The sequence below is a fragment of the Tupaia chinensis genome, unplaced genomic scaffold (genome assembly GCF_000334495.1).
Source record: "Tupaia chinensis unplaced genomic scaffold, TupChi_1.0 Scaffold000516_1, whole genome shotgun sequence".
NCBI classification, from domain to species: Eukaryota; Metazoa; Chordata; class Mammalia; order Scandentia; family Tupaiidae; genus Tupaia; species Tupaia belangeri.
The window spans coordinates 582,870-597,065 of record NW_006160029.1 but is presented as its reverse complement, the minus strand read 5'-3'; the positions used below and the strand labels follow the sequence as shown (position 1 = coordinate 597,065).

The 14,196-nt window shown below is 40.6% G+C and overlaps 1 protein-coding gene across 2 annotated transcripts in view; it reads right to left on the bottom strand.

The window, feature by feature from the left end:
* Positions 1–14,196, bottom strand: part of RGS7BP (regulator of G protein signaling 7 binding protein) — a 159,183-nt gene that overhangs the window by 114,139 nt on the left and 30,848 nt on the right. The gene's annotated exons all lie outside the window — the stretch shown is intronic.

Genomic DNA, 14,196 nt, shown 5'->3' with positions numbered 1-14,196 from the left:
GTTCTCTTGATAACAAAAACTGAGAGCTTCGTTTCCCTGACTTGCTATCCTGTTGAGGGGTCAAGTGTGGCCGGCAGTGAGGCAGGATGCACAGAAACATGCTATCCAACGGATCCTCATCCCTCTCCAATTTCAACTAGGAAAGCTCTCAGTTTTGCATTCCAGAGCCTGCTCTGAGCGAGAGTTTCCTTAATAGATTTGAACAAGTAGGAGCCAACAGGCTACTGTGGACATTCAAAATGACCCTCTTCTCCTTGATGGGACATCAGTAGTCCAGAGGCCAACCGAGGTGGCCCAGGAAAGTGGAGAGGATGAGGGGTGAGGGTGAAGTCCTCTGCCATTTATATCTACCCTTACCACTGACATCCTAAGATCCTTCTGGGAGGAAGTTCCAGTGAGTGATTTGTCAAGAGAGAACTAATGGGGTCTGCCACAGGTGAACTAGCTGTGTGTTAAAAAGTCTAAAGAAGAATGAATCAGAGGTTCCTGGATAATATCTTAAGGGAACACGAAGAAGCTGCAGAAAAGGAAAGCCAGAAATAAGCAGGAAAGCTAACATCCTAAGGAGGGTGACTAGGATTTTTTGTAAGACAGGTAGACATACTGGGACTGTGTGGTATAAGAGAGAGATTAAGTCTTTGCCCTACATCCTGGCACAGAACTCCTAAAATCCTGAGTAAGTCCAAGACTGGGTAAGAGACCAAATGTTGATTAGAAACTTGGGACTTTCAGCCTCACTCAACGCTCTCCAGAGAGGGAGAGGAGCTAGTGATTGGGTTAACCACTGGTGGTTGATTACTTAACCAACCATGCCTATTTAAAGAAACTCCATAAGCACTCCTATAAAATGATGTAATTTGGGGAGCTTCTGAATTGGGAGCTTCTGAGCATCTAGGTTCTGGGAGTTTAGTACATCTGGAAAGGACATGAAAGTGTCTGTGTTCCCTCCCCAATGCCTTGCTCCATGAATCTCTTCCATTTGACTGTTCTTGAGTTGTATCCTTTAATAAACTGGTGAGTTATTACAGTTTACTTATTAAGGGGAGTCATGGGAACCCCTGAATATTTTTAAATTTTATTATCTTTTTCCATGACAGAGACCTAAACAGAAAGAAAAAAAAAATAGGTATCCCTACGCTTCAATCCACCTAAGCCTCAGCCAGCTGAGATAGGCACATATGTGTTTGCTCAGGATATTTATGGACGTCTTGGGACCAGAACTCAGTACCTCCCTATATGAGTCCAGTTGTGTCACACCATCTGGCCTCTGTAACCCTTGAATTTGTAGCCAGCTAGGACAGAGAGTGAGTGACTTGAGGATCTAGTATTTGTGATTGGTCTGCATAATGGGAGCTGTCTTGTGAGACTGAGCTCTTAAACTGGTAGAGTACGATGTTAACTCCAAGTAATTAGTGTTAGAAATGAATTGAATTACAGGACACATAGTTGGTGTCAGTTGGAGAAGTGGTGTTGGAAAAGACCAGGACCACATATTTGGTTGTAAAGGGGGAGAAAACCTAACAAGAGGCTATCTGAATGGGTATGCAGCTGCATTTGCATAGTACTTCACCAAAGGTTGAGAGCCAGTTTTCTCCATGCAAGACTGGAGGGAGGCACCAACTTCCGCAAACAGACCTGTGTGTGCTGCCATCCTCTACATATAGATGGCCTAGAGACCAGGCTGCATAGATTCTCTTATTGTGTGAATTTCTCAAAGTATAAAAAGGTAAGGGGAGGGGAACCAGCAGTTAGCGTAATGGCTATGTCACTAGACTCCCACGTAGTCGACTGCGGTTTGCGTCCCGGACACGGTGGCTTAAAACTCACGCTGGGCGCATGTGCGTGCGTGCCCAAGATCCCAAGAGGAGAATGGAGGAGAAGGGATTGCGGCATGACCAACCCCCTAGGGGGCGATTTCTCACTTTCTGTCTCTATGTCTCTCTCTGTCTGTCTGGCAAGCGCACGCGTCCTATAGCGAAAAACCTCTCCAAAAAAAAAAAAAGGTAAGGGGATACCGTTAGTATGGTCCCTCACTCTTCCTCTTTCCTTAACCTCATTTTTCTCTTTCTTCATGTGTGCAAGGAAGAGAAGCTGGTGGTGAATAATGAAGATGGTAGGTGTATTAATTTGTGGGGGTTTTTTTGGGGGGGGCATTACTAATAGAAAAATACCCAAGATGTGGGGAGCCAAAGAGGAGACATGAAGAATGTACAGGACATGACCACTGGAACAAGACCAGGGTTTTTATCCGGACATGGCCTTGGGTGGCTGGATTGTTATAAGCAGAATGTCTTGGGATTGTTTTGAACTGAATTTCCCAAAGTATTGTTATAACAACCTGATAAATTCAGTGAGGACTTAAAACCTTACATCACAGAAGTCTCTGGAGTGTGTATAAATACTAACAATAAAGTACATTCGGTGCTGATCAGTATTGACTGGCAGTCCTCCTGTTTCTATCCTGTCTTGTCTTTCTTTAATCTTCACCCCGCCCCCCAACTGAGGAACTGTTCACCGTTGGTGGGTCCAACACCAAGATTGGGATATTTATAAAGAAAATAGTCATTTACTTATAAACTCATAGTTCTAGTGGCTAGAAAGTCCAAAGTCATCACAAAATGGCAGAAGGCAGAATTTTAACAGAATAGAGCATAGTTTATATCCATAAGGCCTTCTCTCTGCCATTCTGTTCTCAGTCCCTCTAATTATAAACCCTTCCAGGATTCAGAAATAGAGGCCCACCCTAATATCATTATTACACTCTACTCTGGAAACGTGAAGGAATTAAGTTTTCACTTAACACCTTTATAATACAATCAAGACCTGTAGCAAGTACTGTGTTACACAAAATGGATTCTGTAATGACAGGACTGTACTAAGCAGTAAGAAGTGTGACACGTACCCACCCCAATTCCTCCCTTTGCCTGCCAAACTGAAGAGACAAATGGGAACGCCCTGCAGGAGTAACAGAAACACCAAAATCTGGTAACTACAGACTTGTTAGTCCAGGACCCAAGTGAAGAAGAGCAGACTTGACATGTGCTAATTTTAGACACAAGTGCTAGTTTAAGAGCTCTGTCCACTTTGGGGCTAAAGGATCCCTCTTCAAAGCTGCTTTGCCATTTGTTCCTGGTACTATGACCAAAGCACATCGCTCCCAGTCACTCTGAGAGATTTGTAGACCTTAGTACCTGAGACTCTGAGACTCGCTACCTCTACCTGGGCCTCCACACCCATCCTTGGACCCCTCATGAAACTTGCAGGAATGGATTGGACCAGCTCCTTCTCTTCCAGGGTAGATGCTCGGGACATCTGGGACCCCACAATTGGCTTTTTGCCTCCAGAGATTGCTCAGGGTGATTGACTAACATGAGTTGTTCTCTTCCTTTGACCTGGACTGCTTAGCTATGTTAAATTTTATGCTATATAATAAAGTCTGACACTGTGGAAAGACATAAACACATCTGGGATCTTATCCCTGTGTTTGCAACAGTCCCAAAAAATGAATTTCTGGAGAACATCCAATTAATACCCACTGATATTAAATTCCAAAACATGAACCTCTGGGGGACAAAACATTATCTAAACCAGAACAGTGAGGATGGTGAGGAGGAAGGTATCAGAGGGGCTAAAGGACTTTAAAGAAGGATGGATACTCATTTGTAAATTGTTTAAATCCTGATATAAACCCCTTTCATGATCACTAACTTACTCCCTTGCCCTCCCACCCAATCTTCAAAAAAGTCTACTATAGTCCAAGGTTAGTGATGCTTTGAAGAATTAAAGGAAAAGAGGCTGCCCTTTATAAATGTGTGGATGTAGGATGGAGAGACCAGGACATTGGAGATCAGTTTGCTCAAAACCTTTTGCTACTACTTTTATTTCATCCCATTTTTTTTCTACAAGAAAATTGACCAGATGTGAGTATCTCAACGCTCCTCAGTAGTAAGTTTCTACTCCAGCTACAACCATCTGGTTCCTACCCCTTCCCCCTTCTTCTGCCTAGAGACAATTTCAGCAAATTAAAAGAAGCAGCACAATTGCATTGCCCTGTTTCTATGCCATATTTCTTTCAGGATGTGGAAGAGGGAGGACAAGGAAGAGTAAGTGGTCAAATGCAGTGCCACCTCTGAAGGACTACAGACTTGGAAACCTGCTGGGGGATTAAGCAGAATCAGCATTTCTAGGTGCTCCTTGGCCTTCCCTGACACACACCCAGGCCATTTTCCTGAGAGAGGAGAAAATAGCATCAATTGCAAAGCTGTCTCTCCTAGCGACAAATGCTGTAATCAGAATAGCAGCAGGCAGGCTTAGTTCCCTCACCTTCTCGCACATTCAAAAAGGCATGAATTTACATTGGAGCTGTCTGACTGCCAAGTGGAAGGGTAAGTCAGCAACATGGACACATTTTCTGGTTACTCAGACCCAATTTTGGCACAACCCTGAAAATGGGTACCCTGAAGACATGTGGCTTAGAAAAGTCACATCTTAGATTCATTTCAATATAAGATACACTTCACATTTCATATTCTCTAAGTGGTAGATTCTGAGAATTCATTCTGATTAGGGGATTAAAGAAAAAAACATAAATATATCATAGAATACCAGCTTAGAATAAATACAAGCAACTGGTTAAATTTTTTTCAAATTGGTGCTTCAAGGAACCATAGTAGGACCCAGTGACAAATACCTCACACTGGCTGCCCTCTTATGAACAGAGATCCTGGGGAGTAGATTTTATCTGCAAGTAAAGGTGTGTGTGTGTGGGGGGTAAAACAATGAAAAAAGTTCTTATTTGGGTGTGTTTGTGACAGGGGCAGAGAGAAATATATTAAGATGCTGCATTTTAGAAGCTGGGAAAATCTGAAGAGTTTCTATTAGTGTCAAAAGATAACAAATTAAGTTATTGTGGAGAATGTAGCAAACAAGCTAAAAATGATTTATTTCCACTAAAAAAATGGGAAGGAGTACAATATGTTAGGGACATTTACTAACGCCACAATTTTTTTAGTGCTTTTCTTGGGTCCAGATCCAGGTTTTGTTTGAAGCTTATACAATTAGGGGACCCTTCTTTAAGAAAAAGAATCTAAAATTTTAAATGCAAATATAGATACATGGTCTTAGAAGTAAGGTTTCCTGAAGTTTAAGCTTCATTATCTTGATGGTAAATTTCTATATCTTTGATGTCTATTATAAGCATAATGGGTATCTGGGTTTTCACTTGCTCAGCTTTTATTCATCTGTTTCTGATAACAGCACCTTAAAATTCCTTTGAGAAATCAGTCCTTTCACTTTTGTCCACTTGGTTCTGGGGCGGGGAGGGCTTATCATGTGGGCTTGGCCAATGAGAGTAGTGCATTCTAGTGGCCACAATGATTGGCTAAATAATGAGTATAAAATCTAAGCTGGACCAATGAACTTTAGCCTTGGGGCTTTTTCTGGAACTATTAAGTTGAAACACGAAATCGCAGTTATTCAACATCCCCCCCCCTTTTTTTTTAACCTAAACTAAGGATAATTTTATATATTCAACTGATCTTCAGTTTTCTTTCTTTCCATCAGATTGATAGGCTGGTAAGATGAAAGCCTAGTTTCTGCCATTTATTATCAAACTGACTAACATCTAAACCGGATGATCAGACTAGAGAGATGGATAAAGTTTGATTCTCTTTTTTTAAACAGAGATTGTTTTGTGTAGGATGTGTATGCTTTCCAGAGAGAAACAGAGAAACAGAGAGACAGAAAGCAAGAACTCATCACCCTCAAGGGGGATGGCCATGCCAAAATCCCTCCTCATCCAATTTCCTCCCTGGATCTTGGGCACACATGCATATGCTCTTGGAGTGAGTTTTTAGGCTGCTGGGCCGGAGCTTTGAACTGCTATTGACTAAGTGGGAGTCCAGCAATGTAATCATTATGCCATCTGCTGGTACCTAAAAATTTATGCTTAATGATATTATTTGAATCCATTGGACCAGCTCTGCCTTAAGTCAAACCATATCTACAGTTTTAGTCAAGTGAACCAAAAAGTACCCTTTTAATTTAAGTCAGTTTGATTTGGGTTACTATTACTTGCAACCAAAAGAGTCTTGATTAATACATAAATATATCATAGAATACCAGTTTAGAATAAATACAAGCAACTGGTTAAATTTTTTTCAAATTGGTGCTTCAAGGAACCATAGTAGGACCCAGTGACAAATACCTCACACTGGCTGCCCTCTTATGAACAGAGATCCTGGGGAGTAGATTTTATCTGCAAGTAAAGGTGTGTGTGTGGGGGGGGTAAAACAATGAAAAAAGTTCTTATTTGGGTGTGTTTGTGACAGGGGCAGAGAGAAATATGTTAAGATGCTGCATTTTAGAAGCTGGGAAAATCTGAAGAGTTTCTATTAGTGTCAAAAGATAACAAATTAAGTTATTGTGGAGAATGTAGCAAACAAGCCAAAAATGATTTATTTAATATTAAAGAATAATTGGGAAAAGGTATAGGACACATCCAATGAATCCATCATCTAATATGAATGTTCATTATGAGCAAGGCACAGTGTTAGAGACAAGAGAGGATGCAATAAGAGTAATGATTTATTTTTCCTTCTAAGGTACTCACACTTAAGAAATGAAACATACACATATGAAACCATGAAGAATAATTAAATGCATAATTGTGCTACTCCCTGCTTCTGTGCATTCTGCAGGGATTTAAAGACGGGGCCAATCTCCACTGGATGAAGTTATTAGAAAAAGGAACATGATAGAAATCAAATCTGAAATGCACATTGAAGTATATAGATGATCTGTATAGATGGAGGAGTGCATGAGAGAGCTTTTCAGGGGCTGGCTAAAAGCAGAAAGCAAAGGCACAAGAGTAGAGGGGATGGAGAGTCTGACATGAATTAAAGACAAGAACAAAAGTTAGTGTGAAAGTGTTGTAAGGTCACAAAGTAGGATGGTCTAGTTCCTTTGATTTAGGAAAGGAAAAGGGACAATAAATTAGGAGCAGAGAAGCCTAACACATTTCATTGGATGACAATAATGTTCAGTATAAGGCCACATAAGGAGGTAAATATACCCAAAGGTCTAATCTGATATATTGTTTTAATTTTAAATTTATTTATTTTACATTCATTCACTGAAATCATCACAGCATGCAAAATGCGATTTCTCATCGAGAATACACTGTATAGTGGCTTAATCATACATGTTATCGTGAACAAATAATTTTCCATTTGCTTATATATATATATAATATATTGTATATATATATAAGCAATATAATATATATATAAGCAAATGGAAAATTATACATACATATATTTTTTTTTCCCACCTCCTTTTTCTCACCTTCTGCCATTTCTCACCCTCCTCCCACACTGTCTTTGGAATCTGCAGTTGCTTTACATTCCTCCCCCCCACACACACACACATTTTATTGACTCACAAAATATCTTAATTAATCTAACTACTTTCAATAGCAAGTTCAGCTGATATATACATATCTGTGAACACATGTCTGACTTTAGGCATGAACTCTGTGAGTAGAATGAATATACTATACAGTAGCACCTAGCTAAGACTATCTAGCTTACTGTGATCATTAAATAGGTATTTTTAATATATTTTTAATTTTAAAAAAGGCAGTTTTAGCTTTAATAAGTCAAAATCGAAAAATGAAAGGGACCAGCAGTTAGCATAATGGCTATGTCGCTGGACTCCCATGTAGTCGACCGCGGTTCAAGTCCTGGACCCAGTGGCTTAAAACTCACGTCGGGCGCGTGTGCGTGCATGCCCAAGATCCCAAGAGGAGAATGGAGGAGAAGGCATTGCAGCATGGCCATCCCTCCTGGGGGGTGATTTCTCACTTTCTGTCTCTCTCTCTCTCTCTCTCTGTCTGGCGAGTGCACATGCCCTATAGCAAAAACTCTCCAAAAAAAAAAAAGAAAAGAAAAAAGAAAAATGTAAGAGAACTTTGCTTAAGACTTAAAGCCAGGGGACCAGCAATTAGCATAATGGCTATGTCGTTGTACTCCCATGTAGTTGACCACAGTTTGAGTCCCGGACCCAGTGGCTTAAACTCACACTGGGTGTGTGTGTGAGTGTGCCCAAGATTCTGAGAGGAGAATGGAGGAGAAGGGATTGCGCTGTGGCCATCCCCCTGGAGGGAGATTTCTTGCTTTCTGACTCTCTGCATCTCTCTGTCTTTCTGGCGAGTGCATGTGCCCTATAGCAAAAACCTCTCCATAAAAAGAAGAAGAAAAAAAAAGACTTAAAGCCAGGAAACAGATTGGGATGTCAAATAGTAGGTACATGAACCTATTAACAGCTCAAGAGAAAACGAAAATCCTTAAACATGGAAAACAAAGCATAGAAGAGAATCAGTAATGTTTTAGTCAAAAGTCTATTTCACCAGTTCAGTCTCATGTACTTTATCTTCTGTTATAGTCTGATCTTTCCATTTAAATTCTGGAAGATAACATTCAACTACAGACTTGTCCCTACCATTAAGTTGGCCATTTTCTTGGTTGTTTTTTGGACCCTTATTTCTGTGTGTTTGTATTTAGCTTTCCTCATATAGTACTCTCTTCAGAATTTCTTGGAGAGCTCATCTGGTGTCAGTAAATCCTTTTAGGTTATATTTATCTAAGAATGTTCTTGTCTCTACTTCCCATAAGAATGATAGTCTTGCCGGGTATAGTATTCTTGATTGAAACTGTTTTTTACTTAATACTTTGAATATATTTTCCCATTCTTTCCTTGCTTGCATTGTCTCTAATTAGAGGTCTGTTGTTAGCCTGATGGGATATCCTTTGTAGGTAACTCGATATTTCTCTTTTGTCAATCTTAGTATCTTGTCTTTGTCTGTGGCTTTGTTCAATGTGGCTATAATGTGTCTTGGATAAGATCTAGGGTTGATGCTATGTGGAGTTTTTTGTATTTCTTGGGTCTGCATCTTTGAATACCTCTTTAGGTTTGGAAAGTTTTCTTCCAGAATTTCATGGAATAGATTACCAATGCCCTTATTAGTCTCTTCACTTTCTTAGATACTGAATATCCGGATGTTTGGACGTTCAATGATTTCTAGTATTTCTTATATATTATTCTCATTTTTGGAGGGCTATTTTCTCAGTCTTTGTGGTAGATTTTCTAGTCCATCAATTCTGTCTTCTACATCTGATATTTGATCTTCTGTATGACCTTGTCTGCTTTTAATACTTTCAAGGGAGGTTTTGATTTCCTGTATTATAGTCTTCACCTCTAATAGTTCCATCTGATTCTTTTTTATGGTGTGTATTTCCTCTTTCAGATCATGAAAGAACTTCACCTCCTGGAACTTGTCAGCTCTTTTCTCCTACCTCTTCTACAGTTTATTGTCTCTCTTCTCTTCCATCTCTGTTAGCTTTGTCACCATAAATATTCTAAGTTCTTTATCAGACGTCTCCATGAGTTCCATTGTACTGTCTGTGGATGAAGAGGAGTTATTTTTTCCATTGTGGGAGAGGTATTTTCTTAGTTTCTCATATTTCTTGTGCCTCTGTGGTGGTTTCTGGTCATCTGATTGGTTATTTGTTTCTTCCTAATTTCTTGAAGTTCAATCTGAGTGTTCAGTGGAATGTAGGAGGAAGTGATCTGTAACCTCCCTGCTGTTCCATTTTTCTCCCTTTGTGTGTCAAATTCAGTGGGAATTGAAGAATATTCTGACCCTAATAATATTCAGATATTTAGTTATGGTTCATTTAGACCTGTCTAGACACTCAGTATGTGGGGGCTGAGTAGTAAAGTAATGAAGGGAAAAGAAAAAGGAAAAGAAAAAGAAGAAAAAGAAAAAAGAAAAACAAAACCCCAAATTTTTGTTATTTTTTTAAAAAGCAAAATATGAAAACCAGGCAGCGTATGAAAAGAATAGTTCCCAGTGCCAATAAAATCTATGCTTTTTTTGCCTCTCCAAAATGGGAGGGGGGAAAGGTGCAAATTAGCAAGATAAAAGAGGATCTGAGAGCCAAGAAACTACTTTACCTTGGGAAGAACCAGCTGGTGGCATGGTGGTCAAGACGCTCGACTCTCCCATGTGAGCGACTGTGGTTCGAGTCCCGGACCTGGTGGCTTAGTTTCTGTGTGTGTGTGTGTGTGTGTGTGTGTGTGTGTGTGTGTATCTGGTCAAATTAAAATAAATGATGAATAAGCAAAATTAGATAAAATATTTTTAAAAAAATTTTTATAAACTTAAAAGACAGAGAAAGACAGAGAGAGACAGAACAGACAGAAGGAAACAGGGATGACCTACCACTCTGGAATGTTGTCTGGAGGGTGAAGTCTCAGCAGAAAATTTTCATTAGTCTTAGTCCTTAAAAACAATAGTTCCCAGCTCCAATGGAGGAGTCTTTTCTGAAGGCCTCCACTTTTTGCCTCTTCACTTTGGAATGGGGTTTGGAGGGTGAAATCCCAGCAAAAAGTCTTCATTAGTCTTAGTCCCTGAAAGCAATAGTTCCCACCTCCAATCTAATCTGATATTTACCACTGAAGTCCTATACTTTTGCATAAGTGGGCTTGGGGTCCACACTCCAGTGTTAGAGGAATCAATGAAGTAACTTAATGGTAGAGGGAGAGTTAATTGTAGCTAAGAATGGCATGGCTCACATTATTCAGAGAAAAACAGAGGAGTTTGATCCTGACACTTGCTTGAGATAGATCACAGCAAAAGAGGACTGTTGCCATTTCTTGATTAAGTGAATAAATAAGAGGGAAGCGATGTTTTAAGAAAATTAATTTGGCAGTGATATGTACGATGCATTGGAATGAAGAGACAATGAAGCCATTTGTTAAACTATTATAATAATCCAAATGGAGGAGACACTTGACTATGCTAGGAAGAAGAAAATAGAAATTTAAGAGAGTTTTAAGGTCAGAATATTATCTTACAACAGGACCAACTAGAAAAAAATCTGAAGTCTACAAGCTAAGGGGTAACAGGTTTTTCAGCCTCTCATGGAAATAACAAAACTTACTGACAATTATCTCTGAAATTTGCATCTATCTCTGGCATAATAATTTTCTGCCTGATATGAGCCCAGGGCATTTGCCTATTAGTCAAACCTACAACCAGCCTTGTTTATGGGTTCTACTTAGATCTTCTGCGCATTGACTAGGTCTGTTTCTGGACAACTACAGCTCTGGCCTGAACCTCATCTGTACCACATATGCTCAACACTAGTTAGCCATTGCTTTGCTGACTCTATTTCCTTCTGTTAGCCTATTCAATCTTGTCTGCAATGGGCACTCTTCCAATAAAACTTGGTTTCTTTAAGGACATTTTGGGCTTGCCAAGTATTCTGAAACATACATTGGAGGAACACTGCAGTGAATAGGTTGTCTGCAGAACCAATTCTTTAACTGTCCTTTGGTCCATCTGTGCCCAGGCTCATTTCTGGCTATTAATTCCATTCCCACTTTTGCTGCAGTTCTCTTAGCATTTTTTCTGTTTCTCTGCCTTTCACCCTCTTACCATTTATCCTAGTCACAAAATTAATGCATATATATATTGTTTTCTTATCTAAAAAATTACATGGTGGAGGCCAGCAGATGGTGTAGCAATTATGTCACTGGACTCGTGCATGGCCAACTGCGCTTTGAGTCCTGGACCCAGTGGCTTGAAAATCACACCAGGTGTGTGTGCATGACTGCCCAAGATCCCAGGAGGAGAATGGAAGAGAAAGGATTGAGGTGTGACCATCCCTCCTGAGGGGTGTTTTCTCATCTTCCTTCTCACTGTCTCTGTTTCACTCTCTCTGGCAAGCTCATGCACCCTATGGCAAAAAACCCTAAAAGAAAATTACACGACAGATAAGAATAAAATTCTTTTTGACCACCATTCTGGTCAATCCTCTTCTGTATCTCCAGAAATAATTCTTACATTTTCTATGTAGCTCTTCTATTACACAGTTGTACACATATAGCTTCCTGGAAAAAAAAATGTAGTGTGTTGGTATTGTTTATGTTTGTGTATGTTTTTATAGAAGTAATATATTGGACATCATTCATCAATATTCCTTTTTTTCTTTTTATTCAGCCCATGTCTTTGAAGAGGTTTCTATGTTAGTGCATATCTATCTCAATCTTGTATTGCTGCATGATATTCTAGAATAATAGATACATCATAGCTTATGAAACCATTACCCAGTTGGGATATTTAGCTCATTTCTAGTCTTTTAATATTATTAATAAGGCTGTATTGAAATTCTTAAGCATTCCCAATTCTCCATAGAAGAGTATATATTTCATGAGAGTATGTGAAGGAGCTTCAAAATGTTAGTGGAAAATTGAATTGAAGTATAAATTTATCTTGGTGCACAAAAATAGAAATAAATTCACAATTGGTTCTTTTCTTTTTAAATAATTATTTAACTTTATTTATTTTTTAAATTTTGATGAGAGACAGAGCAAGAAGAGAAGGAAAGTAAGAGAGCAAGCCACCAAATCTGGGACTGGAACCGTGGTCAGCCATATGAGAGTCCAGTGCTCTTAATCACTATGCCACCTGTCAGCCCCTCAGATGGGTTTCTCTATTTGGTAACAGTCACGTTATTAACTGCAAAAGTTAGCATGTTGCCCTGATGAGTGCAGGAAAGCCAGAGTGCTGGTCTCTGAATGTGAGGGACAGCTCCCACTCTTCCCGTGGCACTTCAGAGTGACTCTGGGACACACAGAGGAGTTGGCATCAAATTGCTTCCTGAAAAGTTTTGGCATTAGCTCACAAATGTAATAACTGCTCTGTCTTTTGCTAGGGAATAAGCTTGAGCCAAAACTGTCTACCAGCCATGGACTCATGGATTTTCTTGTAAAGAAAACCAAAAAATTAGACAGTAGGAAATGAGGAGAAAGAAAAAAGGTGCACAGCTTTCATGATGGCAGAGAAGTCTTTTTTTTTTTCTTGGAGAGGTTTTTGCTATAGGGCGCGTGCGCTTGCCAGAAAGACAGAGAGAGACATAGAGACAGAAAGTGAGACATCACCCCCCCAGGGGAGATGGCCATGCCACAATCCCTTCTCCTCCATTCTCCTCTCGGGATCTTGGGCACGCACGCACACGTGCCCGGTGTGAGTTTAAGTTGCCGGATCCAGGACTTGAACTGTGGTTGACTACACGGGAGTCCAGTGACATAGCCATTATGCTAACTGCTGGTCCTGGCAGAGAATCTTTATTGCCATCTTGAGACAGCTGTCCAATGTAACTGTCCAGCCAAGATGGTGCAGGGCGTCATCTTCCAGGGAGCGCTCCCTACGGTGAGGTCGCTAATAAGTATACAACTACATGAGCACAAAGGGGCCCTTTCGAGTTTGAAATGTGAGCCCAAGTTTTGAAGCTGTGATGCCTCACTTCAGTGTGGGTGGTGAGAACTTGGCGTGGCCCCTTCTGATAGAGTTCAAGGCCAGTCTTCCCTCAACGTCATTCTGGAAGACCTAGTCTCGGGGTTCTAGACTATGAAGGGTTTGACTGTGGTCAGTGGGTCATAGAAGGCTAAACTTGGGCATAATTTGTCAGAGCCTCGCGTGCTGAGCCATGCGAGCTCAGAAGAGTGGAGATGCGTGAGGTTCTGCCATTGGGGAGAGGCCTTCCATGACTACTCATCAGGAGTGAGTTTGTGTTTCTCGTGAGAGGTGAGCTTACTGCCGTCCAGGAGCGAGTTTGTGTTTCCCGTGAGAGGTGAGCTTACTGCCGTCCAGGAGCGAGTTTGTGTTTCCCGTGAGAGGTGAGCTTACTGCCGTCCAGGAGCGAGTTTGTGTTCCTCGTGAGAGGTGAGCTTACTGCCGTCCAGGAGCGAGTTTGTGTTTCCCGTGAGAGGTGAGTTTACTGCCGTCCAGGCTGTTAGCAGTCCCTTCGGCCAGGGCGGTCCGATTGACCCCATTGACTTCCGCTATTCAGTTTTAAGATGTTATCTGTTCTTTAACCTTTCCAAAAGACTGAGTAGTGAGAGGGACAATGACAGTCTCATTGTGTCCGTAACACCTAATTTAATTAGTATAGAACGTGCCTAGGAAAACGAGTTCCCCTATTGCTAGAGATTCCTCTAGGAATGACTCCTAAAAGAAATACTTTTTTCCAGTAACTTCGTCGCTACTGGGATAGTACTGGCTGTCCTACACGGGAGAGCCCCTACCCAAGCGTACCTGCAGCCTGCGTGTGGATGCACCGCTGGCCCCCC